The sequence below is a fragment of the Ranitomeya imitator genome, chromosome 1, assembly GCF_032444005.1.
Source record: "Ranitomeya imitator isolate aRanImi1 chromosome 1, aRanImi1.pri, whole genome shotgun sequence".
NCBI lineage: Eukaryota > Metazoa > Chordata > Amphibia > Anura > Dendrobatidae > Ranitomeya > Ranitomeya imitator.
Window position 1 is genome coordinate 583784645 of NC_091282.1, and position 18765 is coordinate 583803409.

Sequence of the window (18765 nt, forward strand, 5' to 3'; positions counted from 1 at the left end):
ACAGGTTATATACAGATGATCAGGTTTTTAAATACATCAGATAGGGATTGCATACATTAGTTAGGACTGCTCTGATAAGGGTATACCGTGAAGATTGGTAGAGCAGCTTAGTATACATTTTTTGCAAAAAACGTATCAACCAAATACCCTGTTTTTTACATCTTTTACTAGCACTTGCGGATTACTGCAACATTTTTTCAAACTGAGTGTTTTTGGTTTTACAATTCTCTTTTGTGTCTTCAGGTTTCTTGGTGGTGTGTGAACATGATCATACAGACTTGTTCACTGTGCAAGTAGCCCATGTGTTCCTGTTTCCATAATTGTTCTCTTGTGTCTACAAGACTGGGGAGTTCCACCACTCCTCTTGGGCTATCTGCACAATAGCTGTTCTACCCTGTATGCACACATGGATTTTTCCTCTCTGAACCCTGTTCACACAGGTTATATACAGATGATCAGGTTTTTAAATACATCAGATAGGGATTGCATACATTAGTTAGGACTGCTCTGATAAGGGTATACCGTGAAGATTGGTAGAGCAGCTTAGTATACATTTTTTGCAAAAAACGTATCAACCAAATACCCTGTTTTTTACATCTTTTACTAGCACTTGCGGATTACTGCAACATTTTTTCAAACTGAGTGTTTTTGGTTTTACAATTCTCTTTTGTGTCTTCATTTTTGCAGTTTATATAATTGCAGGACAGGAAGTGGCCACAGAAACTTTGCCCTTCCAGGACCTGCCAAGAGGACCAATGGAATGTGCTGCAGGGCCAGAGCACATGACCCTCGATCTCCAACGGGAGATCTTGCTCTGGGCATGCTCAGTGTGCGCAAACAAGGACTTAGTCCCAGGGAAGTCCGCTCACCGCTGACCAGCACTGACTTTAATGGCAGGAGCTGAAGAAGCAGCAGTAACTCTGTACAGAGTGAGAGCGAGCAAGACACTGGGAGCGACGTCCCTGCTGAGCAGACTCCACTGAGGCTGGAGGAGAATGGGAGACCGCAGCGGTGACGGATCGAGATTCCCCCTGTGTAGCAGAGGAAACTCGACTCCTAACATTACCCCCCCTCCTAGGACCCCCCTCCTTGGGCCTCGCTACGCTCGAAGGCAGCAATGAGCTGTGGGGCCCGAATGTTTTCAGCAGGCTCCCAAGACCTGTCCTCTGGACCATAACCCTTCCAATCCACCAAATAAAACTTTTTGCCACGTACCACCTTGCACCCCAAAATAGCGTTCACCTCGTAATCGTCCGTAGACGAACCCGATGTCCCGGCAGATGACTCGGAAAACCGGGACATGTATACGGGTTTCAAGAGGGACACATGAAAGGTGTCGGTGATACCCAAGCGTGGAGGAAGAGCCAGGCGGTAGACCACAGGATTAACCTGTTCGAGAACCTTGAAGGGACCCAAGTAGCGAGGAGCAAACTTAGTGGACTCAACTCGCAGCCTGATGTTACGGGCGGAGAGCCACACCAAGTCGCCAGGGGCAAAAGTCGGAGCGGGGCGCCGATGAACATCGGCGGAGGACCTCATTCTCTCCTTGGAGGCCCGAATGGCATCCTGCGTGCGATCCCAAATGTCCCGTGCCTCCACAGCCCAGTCTGCCACCCTGGGATCAGCGGAAGACACAGGCATGGGCACAGGAACACGCGGATGCTGGCCGTAATTTAAGAGGAATGGAGTCTGACCGGTGGAGTCGGCTACGGCATTGTTAAGTGCAAACTCTGCCCACGGTAGCAAGGATGCCCAGTCATCCTGTCTGGCAGAAACAAAATGTCGCAGATATGTGACCAAGGTCTGGTTGGCCCTTTCTACCAACCCATTCGTCTCGGGATGATATGCCGAAGAGAGATTTAACTCAATACTGAGTAGACGACATAGCTCCCTCCAGAATCGAGACGCAAACTGGGGACCCCGGTCACTAACAATTTTGTCTGGCATACCGTGTAAGCGAAAGATATGCTTGATAAACAAGACAGCCAACGCCCGTGCAGATGGTAGCCGTGGAAGAGGCACCAAATGCACCATTTTGGAAAAATGATCGGTGATCACCCAGATAATGGTGCAATTACGAGACTTGGGTAAGCCAACCAGAAAGTCCATCCCGACCATCTCCCAGGGCCTGTCAGCCACGGGCAGAGGATAAAGCAAACCAGCTGGCCGTTGCCGAGGAGTCTTGTTCCTGGCGCAAGAGACACACGCCCGAACGTACTCCGCGACATCACGAGCCATATGCGGCCACCAGTATGTCCTCGCCAGTAACTCTGATGTCCTTTTAGTACCAAAATGTCCACCCACCCTGGACGAGTGCGCCCAAGAGAGAACCTCCGGTCGCAAACTAGATGGAACAAAAGTCTTGCCCGGGGGCACAGACTCCAGCGAAACCGGGGCCACGGTTCTCAAACTCTCGGTGGGGACAATAAGCCGAGGCTCCGCCTCCTCCTCCGCAGATGACACAACGGAGCGAGAGAGAGCGTCGGCCCGAATATTCTTCTCCCCAGAAAGGAAATGGAGGGTGAAATGAAACCGGGAGAAGAACAAGGACCATCTGGCTTGGCGAGAATTCAACCGCTGAGCTGTCTGCAGATACACCAAATTTTTGTGATCTGTGAAGACTTGGAAGGGAAAACGTGCTCCCTCCAAGAGATGTCTCCACTCCGAGAAAGCCAACTTCATGGCTAGCAACTCCCTGTCCCCGATGGAATAATTCCTCTCTGCTGGTGCGAAGGTCTTGGAGAAAAAGAAGCAAGGATGCTTCCGACCTTGAGCATCCTTTTGGAAGAGGACTGCTCCAGCACCAACAGAAGAGGCATCCACCTCCATGATAAATGGCTTATCAACATCGGGGCGATGAAGAATGGGAGCGCTAGCGAAGTGTGACTTTATAGAGATAAAGGCCTTGGAGACCTCCTCAGACCACAATTTGGGATTCGCCCCCTTCTTGGTGAGGGCAACCAAGGGAGCTACCAAAGTTGAGAAATGCGGGATGAACTGGCGATAATAATTGATGAACCCCATAAAGCGCTGCACAGCTTTAAGAGAATGGGGTTCCTGCCAGTCCATCACAGCCTGTAGTTTGGCAGGATCCATAGCCAATCCCTGGGCTGAGATGATGTAGCCTAGGAAAGGTAAGGACTCCTGCTCAAACATACACTTCTCCAACTTGGCATAGAGGGAGTTTGCCCGTAGGAGGTCGAAGACTTTGCAAACATCTCTCCGGTGGGAGTCAATATCTGGAGAGTAGATGAGAATATCATCCAGATAGACTACGACCGAGGTGGAAAGCATATCCCGGAAGATATCGTTCACAAAGTCTTGGAAAACGGCTGGGGCATTACAGAGCCCAAAGGGCATCACCAGATATTCATAGTGCCCATCCCTGGTGTTAAAAGCCGTCTTCCATTCGTCCCCCTCACGGATGCGAATCAGGTTGTAAGCACCCCGCATATCTAATTTAGTAAATACCCTTGCTCCCCGAAGCCTATCGAACAGTTCAGATATCAAAGGCAAAGGGTATTTATTCTTAACGGTGATGGCGTTAAGACCCCTGTAGTCTATGCATGGACGCAATTCCCCACTCTTCTTCTGCACGAAGAAGAACCCTGCCCCAGCAGGTGACACTGACTTCCTGATGAACCCTCTTGCCAGATTTTCCTGGATGTACTGTGACATTGCCTCCGTCTCCGGGAGAGATAGCGGATAGACTCGACCCCGGGGAGGCTCAGCACCAGGCAAGAGGTCAATAGGACAGTCATAGGGGCGATGGGGCGGAAGGGTCTTCGCCGCCTTTTTGGAGAATACGTCTGCATACGACCAATACTGCTTGGGGAGAGAGGAAAGATCTGCGGGTACCTCAGTTGTAGCTACCTGAACGCACTCCCTCTGACACCTACCCCCACAAGATTCACCCCATCCCAGAATTCTGCCTGAGGACCACTCGATATGAGGAGAGTGGTACCGTAGCCAAGGTATTCCCAACAGGACCTCATCAATTCCCTCTGGAATGACGAGCAGAGAAATAATCTCCTGATGAGATGGCGACATGGACAGAGTAAAAGGGATGGTCTGGTGAGTTATCTGTGAGGGCAGAGTCGACCCATTCACCACTCGTACCGTTACAGGTTGAGCTAGCATAACCAGAGGTATTGCGTGGCGTTGGGCGAAGGCAGAAGACATAAAATTGCCCTCCACCCCAGAATCCACGCAGAGCTCTACCGAGTGGGAGAATGAGCCTATAGTAATTGTCCCCTTAAAGGACAATTTAGAGGCAAACGTCGCTGTGTCTAGTGTACCTCCACCTACGACCACTAGACGCTGACGTTTCCTCGACCGCTGAGGACATCTGGTGGCTAAATGTCCAGACTGCTGGCAAACATGACAGACCCTGAGTGCACAAGCGGTCCGGGACTTAGGTCCCGCTTGTGACACTTCCCTGGCCTCATGTGACTCAGGAACCACGACCGGAGATTCCAGAGGTTTGGCGAAAGTAGGAGCCAGCCGAAACCTCTGCCTACACTGGGCTTGCTCTAACCTCCGCTCGTTAAAACGGAGGTCAATTCGAGTGGAGACTGTTATTAACTCCTCCAGTGTGGCAGGAATCTCCCTAGTGGCCAGAGCGTCCTTTACATGGTCAGCCAAGCCCCTCCAAAATATGGGGATAAGAGCTTTATCCGACCACTCCAGCTCAGATGCTAAAGTGCGGAATTGGACAGCAAAATGACTGACCAAGGACTCACCCTGAGTTAATGCCAGCAGTTGGAGCGCAGTGTCATGGGTGACTTGAGGTCCTAAAAAGACCTGTTTTAAAGTGCTCAAAAACAGAGGAGCACTCTGCACCACATGATCGCCACGCTCCCACAGCGGCGTAGCCCATTCCAACGCCCTGTCCGACAATAGAGACACAATAAATCCCACCTTAGCCCGCTCTGTGTGGGAAACGTGCAGCCAGAAGCTCGAGATGAATAGAGCACTGACTCACGAATCCCCTACAAAATTTGCTATTACCAGAAAATTTTTCTGGCAGCGGGAGGCGAGAAAATGTCGGAACAGGGGTGGCAATGGACAAAGTTGCTGCAGCCACGCTGGCAGCCTGTACAGCAACTGCGGTAACATCCACAGCTGAGGTTGCGCTCTCGAGAGCCGCCAACCTACCCTCCAGCTGCTGTATATACCGCAGGGATTGCTGTTTGTCCGTCATCACTAGCCAGACCCTGGCGCTAGTGTAATGTTAGGGCTAGCGGAACGCACCAAATAATAAGACTGATAGTGTACGGTGCGTTCGTAGCCCGGGGTCCACCGTGCAGAGATGGAACCTGCTGCTGAGTAATGACGGACTATATGGCGGTACTCTTAAGTATGCTCGCGTGGGTTAAACTTCACCCAACGTGAAGGAAGCGATCCTGTTGCGTCACAGGATCGCGGTACCACACATAGAAGGCGAGTAAGCAGTCAGCGAACTTAACCCCAACTAGGATTGAAGTCCGATTAGACCACTTGCTGACACAACACCGCAACAGGGTGTGTTAGGCAACTCTTATAATTAGAGCACCGAAGTGCGAACTGTGCCGTGCTGGCAGGCACCACTAAGCACCCAGACGTGGGTCAGGAAGCGCACTACTGGCGCGTGGCGCCGCACTGGCGATCACAGCAATAGACGCTGATACGTGTGTGACACGTTGAGTGATTTGTCGGGCGCTAGATAGCAGCCATACTCCATACGCGAACAGTCATACAATAGGGTAGGGGTATTTAATGAACGACTTGCACTCACAACAAACACACGTATTCAATTGTACACTAGCGCATGGCCGTGCGGTCATGCGCAGGTTATATAATTGCAGGACAGGAAGTGGCCACAGAAACTTTGCCCTTCCAGGACCTGCCAAGAGGACCAATGGAATGTGCTGCAGAGCCAGAGCACATGACCCTCGATCTCCAACGGGAGATCTTGCTCTGGGCATGCTCAGTGTGCGCAAACAAGGACTTAGTCCCAGGGAAGTCCGCTCGCCGCTGACCAGCACTGACTTTAATGGCAGGAGCTGAAGAAGCAGCAGTAACTCTCTGTACAGAGTGAGAGCGAGCAAGACACTGGGAGCGACGTCCATGCTGAGCAGACTCCACTGCGGCTGGAAGAGAATGGGAGACCGCAGCGGAGACGGATCGAGATTCCCCCTGTGCAGCAGAGGAAACTCGACTCCTAACATTGTCTTGCTGAAAGATCCATCCCCTGCGTAACTTCAACTTTGTCACTGATTCATGAACATTATTGTCAAGAATCTGCTGATACTGAGAGGAATCCATGCGTCCCTCAACTTCAACAAGATTCCCGGTGCCGGTATTGGCCACACAGCCCCAAAGCATGATGGAACCTCCACCAAATTTTACTGTGGGTAGCAAGTGTTTTTCTTGGAATGCTGTGTTTTTTGACCGCCATGCATAATGCCTTTTTGTATGACCCAACAACTCAATCTTGGTTTGATCAGTCCACAGGACCTTCTTCCAAAAATAAATTGGCTTCTCTAAATGTGCTTTTGCATACCTCAGCCGACTCTGTGGCGTGCTTGCAGAAACGGCTTCGTTGGCATCACTCTCCCATACAGCTTCTCCTTGTGCAAAGTGCGTTGTATAGTTGACCGATGCACAGTGACACCATCTGCAGCAAGTTGATGCTGCAGCTCTCTGGAGGTGGTCTGAGGATTGTTCTTGACTGATCTCACCATTCTTCTTCTCTGCCTTTCTGATGTTTTTCTTGGCCTGCCACTTCTGGCCTTAACAAGAACTGTACCTGTGTTCTTCAATTTCCTTACTATGTTCCTCACAGTGGAAATTGACAGGTTAAATCTCTGAGACAGCTTTTTGTATCCTTCTCCTGAACAACTATGTTGAATAATCTTTGTTTTCAGATCATTAGACAGTTATTTTGAGGAGCCCATGATGCCACTCTTCAGAGGAGATTCAAACAGGAGAACAACTTGCAAGTGGCTTTTCTCATGATTGCATACACCTGGCTATGAAGTTCAAAGCTCAATGAGGTTAGAAAACCAAAAAATTGCTTTAGTAAGTCAGTAAAAAGTAGGTAGGAGTATTTAAAACAAGAAAATGATACGGGTGCCCATACTTATGCACCTGTCAAATTTTGCTTGAATGCAGATTGCACATTTTCTGTTAGTACAATAAACCTCATTTCAAGGCAGAAACATTACTGTGTCCAACAGTTATTAGATATAAGAAAATGAAGTAGCTGTTGCAAAAGAAACAATTTTTATATACCATAAAGCTTAAGATTAATAGGAGTGCCCAAACTTTTTCATATAACTAACTGCCTGCCCGTGTATGTGTATCCTCCCACAAATTAATTACAGCACGCCTCTGTTCGCACAGCCTCTGAACCATGTGCAGTGTGGAGTTCCACCTTGTTGCAATGTCGATTATTAGGCAGTGCTGGGAAAGATTCAGCGATCGCTGATGGTTCAGCATACGGCTGGAGTGTACAGGCAACCGGCGGACATGCGAGCAAAGTCTTCGCACCTTCAGGAACAGGGCTGTTAACTCCAGATAATTTTTGAGGAAGCACTGCACCACCAGGTTCAAGGTGTGAGCCAGGCAAGGTATGTGTTTCAGTTCTGAAAGGGCTATGGCAGCCATAAAATTCCTTCCGTTATCACTGACTACCTTGCCTGCCTCAAGATGTACACTGCCCAGCCATGACTGTGTTTGCTGCTGCAAGTACTCAGCCAGGACTTCCGCGGTGTGTCTGTTGTCGCCCAAACACTTCATTTGTAGCACAGTCTGCTGACGCTTACCACTAGCTGTTCTATAATGGGACACCTCGTGTGCAACACTGACAGCTGCGGATGGAGTGGTCGTGCAACTGTGCTATGTGGACGAGCTTTCGCTTCTGGAGGAGGAGGAAGGGTGGTGAACGCCTACAGCAAACTGTTAAATAGACCATGGGCTAGGCAGAACTGTCCCACTATATCTGTCCCCTGTGGACCCTGCATCCACCACATTAACCTAGTGTGCTGTGATGGACACATAACATCCCTGGCCATGCCTACTGGTCCATGCATCTGTTGTGAGGTGCACCATTCTACTGACTGACTGCCTCAGTGCATGGACAATGCGGTCTTTGACATGCTGGTGGAGGGTTGGGATGGCTTTTCTCGCAAAGAAGTGTCAACTGGATAGGTCATAGTGTGGTACTGCATAGGCCATCAGGGCTTTGAAAGCTTTGCTTTCAACCAACCGGTAGGGCATCATCTCTAACGAGATTAGTCTAGCAATGTGGGCGTTCAAACCCTGTGTACGCGGATGAGAGGATGAGTACTTTCTTTTCCTAACAAGAGTCTCTCTTGAGTCTCTTGTAGGGTGAGCTGGACTGGAGAGGTGCATATGGTGGAACTAGCGGTGGTGGTGGACATGGCGGATTGAGAGAGGGTTGGTGATGTTATTCTCGAGGTTGGCCTACATACAGTGTTTCTTACCAAGAACCTTGCAATTCCTTGACTGCTTTGGCCTTGCGATGATACCTCCACATTTGCTGCTGGTGGTGTCCTAACTGGTGGGCTTACAGTGAGGGAAGCAATGTAGCGTTGCTGACTACCTTCATTCTGAGCAGGTGCACCAACGGTACGGGACGTTTGGTAGTTAGTCCAGGCTTGCAAGTGCATGCTGGCTAAATGTCTAAGCATGCACGTTGTATTTAAATTTCGAAGATTCTTCCCTCTGTAAAGATCTTTGAGCATTTCTTACAGATAACTTTTGTCTGATCTTTCGGATCTTGGTTAAAAAATTGCCACACTGCACTCTTCCTACTATGGAATACCTTTTCAGGCATTGCACGCTGTGCTACTTTCACCAGATGGCCACGCTGTCTTAAAACTGGTTTTGTTTTTGACAAACGTTTTTGGCCTGATACGGGCCTTCCAGATGACAGCTGTTGCGATGTAGATGGCTGCTGTGGATCATCCTCCTCCGCTTCAGAGGTACTGGTACTTTACCAATGCATAAAATGCATGGTGAAATCATTTCGAACAAAGCGTCGTAACTTTTGTTAGAATGATGACAGGTTAAAATTTTTGGTGGTTTTTTTTCAGTCCATAGGCCTACAGCATGTGGCAAACCGGTGAGCATCCGACTCTATTAGTATAGGAGATACCTGAAAACATATCTTACTTTTCCCCATAGTGCTTTTACCAATGCATAAAACGCATGGAGAAATCATTTCGAACGAAGCGTCCTAACTTTTGTTAGAATGATGACAGGTTAAAATTTTTGGTGGTTTCTTGTTCAGTCCATAGGACTACAGCATGTGACAAACCGGTGAGTATCCGACTCTTAGTATAGGAGATACCTGAAAACATATCACACTTTTCCCCATAGTGCTTTTACCAATGCATAAAATGCATGGAGGAAACATTTCGAACGAAGCGTCCTAACTTTTGTTAGAATGATGACAGGTTAAAATTTTTGTTGGTTTCTTGTTCAGTCCATAGACCTACAGCATGTGGCAAGCCTGTGAGCATCCAACTCTATTAGTATAGGAGATACCTGAAAACATATCACACTTTTCCCCATAGTGCTTTTACCAATGCATAAAATGCATGGAGGAAACATTTCGAACGAAGCGTCCTAACTTTTGTTAGAATGATGACAGGTTAAAATTTTTGGTGGTTTCTTGTTCAGTCCATAGGCCTACAGCATGTGACAAACCGGTGAGCATCCGACTTAGTATAAGAGATACCTGAAAACATATCACACTTTTCCTGTAATGATCTGGTGGCCTTGGAGCAGGATGAGACGTACTCTGGAGAAGGTGGTCCCTGTACTGACCGCAAACCCTGAACCTAACAGCGCAACTAAAAGCAGCCGTGGGGGGTACCTAACGCTCCCTAGACCTCTCGGCACAGCCTAAGATCTAACTACCCCTAAAGACAGAAACAGGAAACCTATCTTGCCTCAGAGAAAATCCCCAAAGGATAGATAGCCCCCCACAAATATTGACTGTGAGAGGAGAGGGAAAAAACATACACAGATATGAAATCAGATTTTAGCATAGGAGGCCATACTAGCTAAAAAGAAAGAATAGAACAGAGTACTATGCGGTCAGTACAAAAACACTAGAAAATATCCACCACAGAAAATACGGATCACCACATCTGACTAAAGACATGGGGGGTATATCTGCATCTCCAGAGAAATAGCTAGGCTGCAAAAAATCCTTCACAGACCAAGCTGGACAAGACAAAAACATGAAAATGCACAGAACTATAAGGTCCACTGCAGGTGGACAGAAAAAACAAAGCCAGGACTTATCTTTGTGAAAAACACAGCAAACTGGAGAGACCAGCAGGGAAGTGAATCCTTCAAGAACAATGGACAACTGACACTGATTAAAGGATCCTGCAAAGCTATATACCCCAGTCCATCCTGCAATTAGTAGAAACACATGTCCACTCCTGCAATCCATACACAACTGCATTACCCTTTACAAGTACCAGAGGGAGCCCAAAAGCTGAATTCACAACATTTTCCCCATACTGCTTTTACCAATGCATGAAATGCATGGAGAAATCATTTCGAACGAAGCGTCCTAACTTTTGTTAGAATGATGACAGGTTAAAATTTTTGGTGGTTTCTTGTTCAGTCCATAGGCCTACAGCATGTGGCAAACCGGTGAGCATCCGACTCTATTAGTATAGGAGATACCTGAAAACATCACACTTTTCCCCATAGTGCTTTTACCATTGCATAAAAGGCATGGAGAAATAATTTCAAATGAAGCGTCCGAACTTTTGTTAGAATGATGACAGGTTAAAATTTTTGATGGTTTCTTGTTCAGTCCGTAGGCCTACAGCATGTGGCAAACCGTTCAGCATCTGACTCTTAGTATAGGAGATACCTGAAAACATATCATACTTTTCCCCATAGTGCTTTTACCAATGCATAAAATGCATGGAAAAATCATATCAAACAAAGGGTCCTAACTTTTGTTAGAATGATGACAGGTTAAAATTTTTGTTGGTTTCTTGTTCAGTCCATAGGCCTACAGCATGTGGCAAGCCTGTGAGCATCCAACTCTATTAGTATAGGAGATACCTGAAAACATATCACACTTTTCCCCATAGTGCTTTTACCAATGCATGGAGAAATCATTTCTAATCAAGCGTCCTAACTTTTGTTAGAATGATGACAGGTTAAAATTTTTTGGTGGTTTCTTGTTCAGTCCATAGGCCTACAGCATGTGGCAAACCGGTGAGTATCCGACTCTTAGTATAGGAGATACCTGAAAACATATCACACTTTTCCCCATAGTGCTTTTACCAATGCATAAAATGCATGGAGGAAACATTTCGAACGAAGCGTCCTAACTTTTGTTAGAATGATGACAGGTTAACATTTTTGGTGGTTTCTTGTTCAGTCCATAGGCCTACAGCATGTGACAAACCGGTGAGCATCCGACTTAGTATAAGAGATACCTGAAAACATATCACACTTTTCCTGTAATGATCTGGTGGCCTTGGAGCAGCATGAGACGTACTCTGGAGATGGTGGTCCCTGTACTGACCGCAAACCCTGAACCTAGCAGCGCAACTAAAAGCAGCCGTGTGGGGTACCTAACTCTCCCTAGACCCCTCGGCACAGCCTAAGATCTAACTACCCCTAAAGACAGAAACAGGAAACCTATCTTGCCTCAGAGAAAATCCCCAAAGGATAGATAGCCCCCCACAAATATTGACTGTGAGAGGAGAGGGAAAAAACATACACAGATATGAAATCAGATTTTAGCATAGGAGGTCATACTAGCTAAAAAGAAAGAATAGAACAGAGTACTATGCGGTCAGTACAAAAACACTAGAAAATATCCCCAACAGAAAATACGGATCACCACATCTGACTAAAGACATGGGGGGGTATATCTGCATCTCCAGAGAAATAGCTAGGCTGCAAAAAATCCTTCACAGACCAAACTGGACAAGACAAAAACATGAAAATGCACAGAACTATAAGGTCCACTGCAGGTGGACAGAAAAAACAAAGCCAGGACTTATCTTTGTGAAAAACACAGCAAACTGGAGAGACCAGCAGGGAAGTGAATCCTTCAAGAACAATGGACAACTAGCACTGATTAAAGGGTCCTGCAAAGCTATATACCCCAGTCCGTCCTGCAATTAGTAGAAACACATGTCCACTCCTGCAATCCAGACACAACTGCATTACCCTCTACAACTACCAGAGGGAGCCAAAAAGCTGAATTCACAACATTTTCCCCATACTGCTTTTACCAATGCATAAAATGCATGAAGAAATCATTTCGAACGAAGCATCCTAACTTTTGTTAGAATGATGACAGGTTAACATTTTTGGTGGTTTCTTGTTCAGTCCATAGGCCTACAGCATGTGGCAAACCGGTGAGCATCCGACTCTATTAGTATAGGAGATACCTGAAAACATCACACTTTTCCCCATAGTGCTTTTACCAATGCATAAAATGCATGGAGAAATCATTTCGAACGAAGCGTCCTAACTTTTGTTAGAATGATGACAGGTTAAAATTTTTGGTGGTTTCTTGTTCAGTCCATAGGCCTACAGCATGTGGCAAATCGGTGAGCATCTGACTCTATTAGTATAGGAGATACCTGAAAACATATCACACATTTTCCCCATAGTGCTTTTACCAATGCAAAAAATGCATGGAGAAATCATTTCGAACTAAGCGTCCTAACTTTTGTCACAATGATGACAGGTTAAAATGTTTGTTGGTTTCTTGTTCAGTCCGTAGGCCTACAGCATGTGGCAAACCGGTGAGCATCCGACTCTATTAGTATAGGAGATACCTGAAAACATATCACACTTTTCCCCTTAGTGCTTTTACCAATGCATAAAATGCAAGAGAAATCATTTCAAACGAAGCGTCCTAACTTTTGTTAGAACGATGACAGGCTAAAATTTTTGGTGGTTTCTTGTTCAGTCCATAGGCCTACAGCATGTGGCAAACCTGTAAGCATCCAACTCTATTAGTATAGGAGATACCTGAAAACATATCACACTTTTCCCCATAGTGCTTTTACCAATGCATGGAGAAATCATTTCTAACGAAGCGTCCTAACTTTTGTTAGAATGATGACAGGTTAAAATTTTTGGTGGTTTCTTGTTCAGTCCATAGGCCTACAGCATGTGGGAAACCAGTGGGCATCCGACTCTTAGTATAGGAGATACCTGAAAACATATCACACTTTTCCCCATAGTGCTTTTACCATTGCATAAAATGCATGGAGAAATCATTTCAAATGAAGCGTCCTAACTTTTGTTAGAATGATGACAGGTTAAAATTTTTGGTGGATTCTTGTTCAGTCCATACACCTACAGCATGTGGCAAACCGGTGAGTATCCGACTCTTAGTACAGGAGATACCTGAAAACATATCACACTTTTCCCCATAGTGCTTTTAACAATGCATAAAATGCATGGAGAAAACATTTCGAGCGAAGCATCCTAACTTTTGTTAGAATGATGACGGGTTAAAATTTTTGGTGGTTTCTTGTTCAGTCCGTAGGCCTACAGCATGTGGCAAACCGGTCAGCATCTGACTCTTAGTATAGGAGATACCTGAAAACATATCATACTTTTCCCCAGAGTGCTTTTACCAATGCATAAAATGCATGGAGAAATCATTTCAAACGAAGCGTCCTAACTTTTGTTAGAATGATGACAGGTTAAAATTTTAGTTGGTTTCTTGTTCAGTCCATAGGCCTACAGCATGTGGCAAACCTGTAAGCATCCAACTCTATTAGTATAGGAGATACCTGAAAACATATCACACTTTTCCCCATAGTGCTTTTACCAATGCATGGAGAAATCATTTCGAACGAAGCGTCCTAACTTTTGTTCGAATGATGACAGGTTAAAATTTTTGGTGGTTTCTTGTTCGGTCCGTCGGCCTACAGCATGTGGCAAACCAGTGAGCATCCGACTCTTAGTACAGGAGATACCTGAAAATATATACTTTTCCCCATAGTGCTTTTACCAATGCATAAAATGCAAGAGAAATCATTTCAAACGAAGGGTCCTAACTTTTGTTAGAACGATGACAGGTTAAAATTTTTGGTGGTTTCTTGTTCAGTCCATAGGCCTACAGCATGTGGCAAACCGGTGACCATCCGACTCTATTAGTATAGGAGATACCTGAAAACATATCACACTTTTCCCTACAGTGCTTTTACCAATGCATAAAATGCATGGAGAAATCATTTCGAACGAAGGGTCCTAACTTTTTTTAGAACGATGACAGGTTAAAATTTCTGGTGGTTTCTTGTTCAGTCCATAGGCCTACAGCATGTGGCAAACCTGTAAGCATCCAACTCTATTAGTATAGGAGATACCTGAAAACATATCACACTTTTCCCCATAGTGCTTTTACCAATGCATGGAGAAATCATTTCTAACGAAGCGTCCTAACTTTTGTTAGAATGATGACAGGTTAAAATTTTTGGTGGTTTCTTGTTCAGTCCATAGGCCTACAGCATGTGGCAAACCGGTGAGTATCCGACTCTTAGTACAGGAGATACCTGAAAACATCACACTTTTCCCCATAGTGCTTTTACCAATGCATAAAATGCATGGAGAAATCATTTCGAACGAAGCGTCCTAACTTTTGTTAGAATGATGACAGGTTAAAATTTTTGGTGGTTTCTTGTTCAGTCCATAGGCCTACAGCATGTGGGAAACCAGTGGGCATCCGACTCTTAGTATAGGAGATACCTGAAAACATGTCACACTTTTCCCCGTAGTGCTTTTACCATTGCATAAAATGCATGGAGAAATCATTTCAAGCGAAGCGTCCTAACTTTTGTTAGAATGATGACAGGTTAAAATTTTTGGTGGTTTCTTGTTCAGTCCATAGGCCTACAGCATGTGGCAAACCGGTGAGTATCCGACTCTTAGTACAGGAGATACCTGAAAACATCACACTTTTCCCCATAGTGCTTTTACCAATGCATAAAATGCATGGAGAAATCATTTCGAACGAAGCGTCCTAACTTTTGTTAGAATGATGACAGGTTAAAATTTTTGGTGGTTTCTTGTTCAGTCCATAGGCCTACAGCATGTGCAAACCGGTGAGCATCCGACTCTATTAGTACAGGAGATACCTGAAAACATATCACACTTTTCCCCATAGTGCTTTTACCAATGCAAAAAATGCATGGAGAAATCATTTCGAACTAAGCGTCCTAACTTTTGTCACAAAGATGACAGGTTAAAATGTTTGTTGGTTTCTTGTTCATTCCGTAGGCCTACAGCATGTGGCAAACCGGTGAGTATCCGACTCTTAGTACAGGAGATACCTGAAAACATATCACACTTTTCCCCATAGTGCTTTTAACAATGCATAAAATGCATGGAGAAAACATTTCGAGCGAAGCATCCTAACTTTTGTTAGAATGATGACAGGTTAAAATTTTTGGTGGTTTCTTGTTCAGTCCGTAGGCCTACAGCATGTGGCAAACCGGTCAGCATCTGACTCTTAGTATAGGAGATACCTGAAAACATATCATACTTTTCCCCAGAGTGCTTTTACCAATGCATAAAATGCATGGAGAAATCATTTCAAACGAAGCGTCCTAACTTTTGTTAGAATGATGACAGGTTAAAATTTTAGTTGGTTTCTTGTTCAGTCCATAGGCCTACAGCATGTGGCAAACCTGTAAGCATCCAACTCTATTAGTATAGGAGATACCTGAAAACATATCACACTTTTCCCCATAGTGCTTTTACCAATGCATGGAGAAATCATTTCGAACGAAGCGGCCTAACTTTTGTTCGAATGATGACAGGTTAAAATTTTTGGTGGTTTCTTGTTCGGTCCGTCGGCCTACAGCATGTGGCAAACCAGTGAGCATCCGACTCTTAGTATAGGAGATACCTGAAAATATATACTTTTCCCCACAGTGCTTTTACCAATGCATAAAATGCAAGAGAAATCATTTCAAACGAAGCGTCCTAACTTTTGTTAGAACGATGACAGGTTAAAATTTTTGGTGGTTTCTTGTTCAGTCCATAGGCCTACAGCATGTGGCAAACCGGTGACCATCTGTCTCTATTAGTATAGGAGATACCTGAAAACATATCACACTTTTCCCTACAGTGCTTTTACCAATGCATAAAATGCATGGAGAAAACATTTCGAACGAAGCGTACTAACTTTTGTTCGAATGATGACAGGTTAAAATTTTTGGTGGTTTCTTGTTCAGTCCATAGGCCTACAGCATGTGGCAAACCGGTGAGCATCCGACTCTTAGTATAGGAGATACCTGAAAACATGTGACACTTTTCCCCATAGTGTTTTTACCAATGCATAGAATGCATGGAGAAATCATTTCGAACGAAGCGTCCTAACTTTTGTTAGAATGATGACAGGTTAAAATTTTTGGTGGTTTCTTGTTCAGTCCATAGGCCTACAGCATGTGGCATACCGGTGAGCATGCGGCTCTATTAGTATAGGAGATACCTGAAAACATATCACACTTTTCCCCATAGTGCTTTTACCAATGCATAAAATGCATGGAGAAATCATTTCAAACGAAGCGTCCGAACTTTTATTAGAATGATGACAGGTTAACATTTTTGGTGGTTTCTTGTTCAGTCCATAGGCCTACAGCATGTGGCAAACCGGTGAGTATCCGACTCTTAGTACAGGAGATACCTGAAAACATATCACACTTTTCCCCATAGTGCTTTTAACAATGCATAAAATGCATGGAGAAAACATTTCGAGCGAAGCATCCTAACTTTTGTTAGAATGATGACAGGTTAAAATTTTTGGTGGTTTCTTGTTCAGTCCATAGGCCTACAGCATGTGGCAAACCTGTAAGCATCCAACTCTATTAGTATAGGAGATACCTGAAAACATGTCACACTTTTCCCCATAGTGCTTTTACCAATGCATGGAGAAATCATTTCTAACGAAGCGTCCTAACTTTTGTTAGAATGATGACAGGTTAAAATTTTTGGTGGTTTCTTGTTCAGTCCATAGGCCTACAGCATGTGGGAAACCAGTGGGCATCCGACTCTTAGTATAGGCGATACCTGAAAACATATCACACTTTTCCCCATAGTGCTTTTACCATTGCATAAAATGCATGGAGAAATCATTTCAAATGAAGCGTCCTAACTTTTGTTAGAATGATGACAGGTTAAAATTTTTGGTGGATTCTTGTTCAGTCCATACACCTACAGCATGTGGCAAACCGGTGAGTATCCGACTCTTAGTACAGGAGATACCTGAAAACATATCACACTTTTCCCCATAGTGCTTTTAACAATGCATAAAATGCATGGAGAAAACATTTCGAGCGAAGCATCCTAACTTTTGTTAGAATGATGACAGGTTAAAATTTCTGGTGGTTTCTTGTTCAGTCCGTAGGCCTACAGCATGTGGCAAACCGGTCAGCATCTGACTCTTAGTATAGGAGATACCTGAAAACATATCATACTTTTCCCCAGAGTGCTTTTACCAATGCATAAAATGCATGGAGAAATCATTTCAAACGAAGCGTCCTAACTTTTGTTAGAATGATGACAGGTTAAAATTTTAGTTGGTATCTTGTTCAGTCCATAGGCCTACAGCATGTGGCAAACCTGTAAGCATCCAACTCTATTAGTATAGGAGATACCTGAAAACATATCACACTTTTCCCCATAGTGCTTTTACCAATGCATGGAGAAATCATTTCGAACGAAGCGTCCTAACTTTTGTTCGAATGATGACAGGTTAAAATTTTTGGTGGTTTCTTGTTCGGTCCGTCGGCCTACAGCATGTGGCAAATCAGTGAGCATCCGACTCTTAGTATAGGAGATACCTGAAAATATATACTTTTCCCCATAGTGCTTTTGACAATGCATAAAATGCAAGAGAAATCATTTCAAACGAAGCGTCCTAACTTTTGTTAGAACGATGACAGGTTAAAATTTTTGGTGGTTTCTTGTTCAGTCCATAGGCCTACAGCATGTGGCAAACCGGTGACCATCCGACTCTATTAGTATAGGAGATACCTGAAAACATATCACACTTTTCCCTACAGTGCTTTTACCAATGCATAAAATGCATGGAGAAAACATTTCGAACGAAGCGTACTAACTTTTGTTCGAATGATGACAGGTTAAAATTTTTGGTGGTTTCTTGTTCAGTCCATAGGCCTACAGCATGTGGCAAACCGGTGAGCATCCGACTCTTAGTATAGGAGATACCTGAAAACATGTGACACTTTTCCCCATAGTGTTTTTACCAATGCATAGAATGCATGGAGAAATCATTTCGAACGAAGCGTCCTAACTTTTGTGAGAATGATGACAGGTTAAAATTTTTGGTGGTTTCTTGTTCAGTCCATAGGCCTACAGCATGTGGCATACCGGTGAGCATGCGGCTCTATTAGTATAGGAGATACCTGAAAACATATCACACTTTTCCCCATAGTGCTTTTACCAATGCATAAAATGCATGGAGAAATCATTTCAAACGAAGCGTCCGAACTTTTATTAGAATGATGACAGGTTAACATTTTTGGTGGTTTCTTGTTCAGTCCATAGGCGTACAGCATGTGGCAAACCTGTGAGCATCCAACTCTATAAGTATAGGAGATACCTGAAAACGTATCACACTTTTACCCATAGTGCTTTTACCAATGCATAAAATGCATGGAGAAAACATTTCGAACGAAGCGTCCTAACTTTTGTTAGAATGATGACAGGTTAAAATTTTTG